Source organism: Callorhinchus milii, unplaced genomic scaffold (genome assembly GCF_018977255.1).
Source record: "Callorhinchus milii isolate IMCB2004 unplaced genomic scaffold, IMCB_Cmil_1.0 Scaffold1, whole genome shotgun sequence".
Lineage (NCBI taxonomy): Eukaryota > Metazoa > Chordata > Chondrichthyes > Chimaeriformes > Callorhinchidae > Callorhinchus > Callorhinchus milii.
In genome coordinates, this window is record NW_024704742.1 from 132341812 (window position 1) to 132345166 (window position 3355).

Sequence of the window (3355 nt, forward strand, 5' to 3'; positions counted from 1 at the left end):
GAGGAGTGAAGTGCTTTGAGATATTTGGACATGATAGGTGCCAAGCATTATGTGACAATATTATTCTTATAATCTATGTATAGTAATAATATATAATAATAGAGAAGTTGTGTAGCTTAGCGATCAGAGCACTCGTCTTGCAAGCGAGAGGACCTGGGTTCGATTCCCGGGCAGGACAAAACATTGAGCAAGTTTCCTTGCTCCACACACCTCTGTTTATCTAGCAGTAAGTAAGAACCTGGTCGTTAGTCAATTGGCAGATCGCTTTCTGGAGGTAATAATCCCTTAAAAAAATGTTTTTAAATAATTTAGAATTATTTGGTCACTCAATCCACGACTGTTTGCGGGACACTGTTGTGAGCTATTGGTTGTCGCATTTAACCCATAAAATATACAGTCAATTCACTTCAGAGTATATTCTGTGAACCGCTTTGAGACATCTCAAAGACTTGATAAAACGCTATATCAAATACAAGGATTATGATTATTATTATTAACTTCCTTACCATGGGGTGACTGTAAAAAATACACATACAACGATAAGGTTTAGTACTCACTGCTCTGACCTCCGGCTGTTAAGGCAGATTCATGTCACAATGCAGTGTAATGTGAGATGGAAGATACATGATAAATGGGGGTAAAGAAAAAATCAGGTTGGATTCGAGCTAATCCAGAGTGACTCCTGTCTCAGCTCATCCCATTTCTACTCTGTCTCTGGGTCTCTTCAATTCCACAGGATTGTAATTCTTAATTCTCACTTCTTTGCACATGAAACTTAAATCGTTTAATCATTCCCCTTCACCACGGTACTGCCCCCGCCTGTTAAAAACAATCTGTCTGACATGGAGCAAAAGCCAACAAGGACGTTCTGAAGTTCAGTTTAACATCACTCGAAAACTTTTCACCTTCGCACTTCTCCTCCGTCGTTGTCAGATCGCACCTGGAGACCTTCCTCTTCGACAGTGCCTATGATCACCTCCCTTTCTCCCCGGCTCAGCATCAAACTTGGTCATTGTTCTGCGATCTGGGACACGTTAGTCCTCATGTTGTTGTTGTTGTTGTAAACCATGTATTGACTGACTGAGAACCACCAAGTAAACACCACGGCTTTTTGCCAACGCAGATCAATTTCCTAAAACCACCTTCTTTCATTTAAGAAGCAGCAATTTGAAATGTAAGGATTATTATTATTACCTCCAGCGCCTAAATATCTTCCCTTCAAAAAGAGAAAATTCGCTAATTCGCTACTGCATTCACCTACAAAATACATAGTCAGTACACTTTACAGTATGTCCTGTGAACTGCTTTGAGGCGTCTTCCTGATGGGAAAGGCATTATATCAAATGTAAGGAGTGTTATTCTAATGATTATAGACAAAAAGAATCCTTGCATTTGACATAACGCCTTATCACATTGTTGAGACGTCTCAAAGCGCTTCACAGGATATACTGTTATGAGATTTTGACTGCATATTTTGTGGGTGAAATGTGGTAACCAGTTGCACACAGCAATGTCCCACAAACAGCCACAGAGTGAATGACCAATTTTACTTGGGGGATTTTTGGCCATTACGTTGGGAGAAACTCTCTTCCCTTTTCAAATAGTGCCACAGGATCTTTAACATCCATCTGAACAGGCAGACAAGTTTAATGCCTCATCTAAAGGATGGCATCCATAGGCAGCGGGTGAAAATATTCTTGGGGGATGCAGGCGATGGCTGAGTAAGACTCAATTATAGAGTCGGACCCCTTTAAGACATACAACCCTTTAGTTTGAACGATAGATCCATTGCCCAGTCAGAGGTGAGGACACCCTGACATGCAACCCACCGGACCAGGAGTGGATGGGTACCTCCGACAAATTGGGAGCGGGGCAAAACGGGGCTTCTGGGCGCTGTTGGTTGAAGTTGCTCGGAGGACTGGCTGTGGTCCTCCTCAGGGCTCAGGGCTTTCCCCTCCGAGCTCCCCTTAAAGTGATAAAGCAGTAGTGATAAACCCACCGCCTATGACCGCACCTTCTGACATTGCAGCGCACCCCCAGCATTGCACGGGAGCATCAGTCTAGACCTGTGAGTTGAGTTCAAAGTCCCGACGTGGGACTTGAACCTACAACCCTCTGATTAAGAGGCGAGAGTGCTACCAACTGAGCCAGACTAACACAAAAACTCTCTTTTTGAACATCTCTATGGATCCCTCCTCTAGTAGTCATATATTTGCCACACGCAACCTATTACTAAATGTGGCAAATTTTATCGCTGAAAGGTTTTCATTGAAGTTCTCCCAGCAGGAGAAAATTATTCAGAAATTAAACAAAAGTTTGTCTCCAAAATACAATCAGTTACCACGTTTCACAGTAAAAAAAATACTGTGAAGGGTTTTGAGATGTCTTCCTGGCTGAAATTATTATTATTATTATTCTGCCTCCTGTCCCAATCCCTTCGCCTCTGCCCCGCTTTATCCATTAAATCCCTCCTGAAGACTCTTCACGCCTACAGTCACCTCCCTCTATTCCCTTGCTCAGCATCCAACCCAGACACTATACTGCATTCTGAGACGTGAAGGGCACCGTATAAGTGCAATATTTTGTTGTTGCCTTTGAAGGTGGCCGGTAAGAGTTTCGCACCACCCACCACACCCCACCCCCATCTTCCACTCATCCTATAGCTCCCCGTGGAGTCCTGTAGCTCAGTGGTTAGAGCGCTCGTCTCGCAAGCGAGAGTCCTGGGTTCGATTCCCAGCAGGGCGAAACCTTGGGCAAAGTTCCTCGCTCCACACGCCTGATAATAATCCCTCAAGAAAAAAAATAATAGTAATTTGGTCACTCAATCCACGACGGTTTGTGGGACACTGCTGTGCGCAATTGACAGCCGCGCTTCGCCCACAAAATATACAGTCAATTCACATTACAGTACATTCGGTGAAACGCTTTGAGGCGTCTAGAAGACGTGAAAAGCACTCTATCAAATGCAAGGATTATTATATTACTTATCCCCTCACCAACCTCAATTTCTCCTCTTCCCCCCCCACCCCACCACCACCAGCAGATGCTGCCCTTATCTCCTCTGAACACAGATAAGATCTATCTCTCTGCCAAGGCCTCCTGGAGTGCTTTTTGTCAACCTGTCAATTTTAAACCCGGACGTGGAGTTCAGCAAATAAAGATAAATGACCCTGCAGCACCACTGTGACCTCAGAGCTAAACTATGTTTAGTTCCCTCTTCGCTCTCCCCTCCCCCCACCCCACCACCACCACAGCCTGAGGAGAAACAAGGAAGGTACGAGTACCTTGTGTTATACTGGCTCAGTCGTTAACACTCTCATCTTTCAGTCAAAAGGCTGAACGTTCAAGTCCCACT

At 44.3% G+C, this 3355-nt stretch overlaps 1 non-coding gene across 1 annotated transcript; it reads left to right on the plus strand.

The window, feature by feature from the left end:
* The first annotated feature begins 2673 nt into the window (after positions 1-2673).
* Positions 2674-2745, plus strand: trnaa-cgc. Its single transcript has one exon. It is a non-coding gene; the product is annotated as a tRNA-Ala (tRNA).
* Positions 2746-3355: the final 610 nt, after the last annotated feature.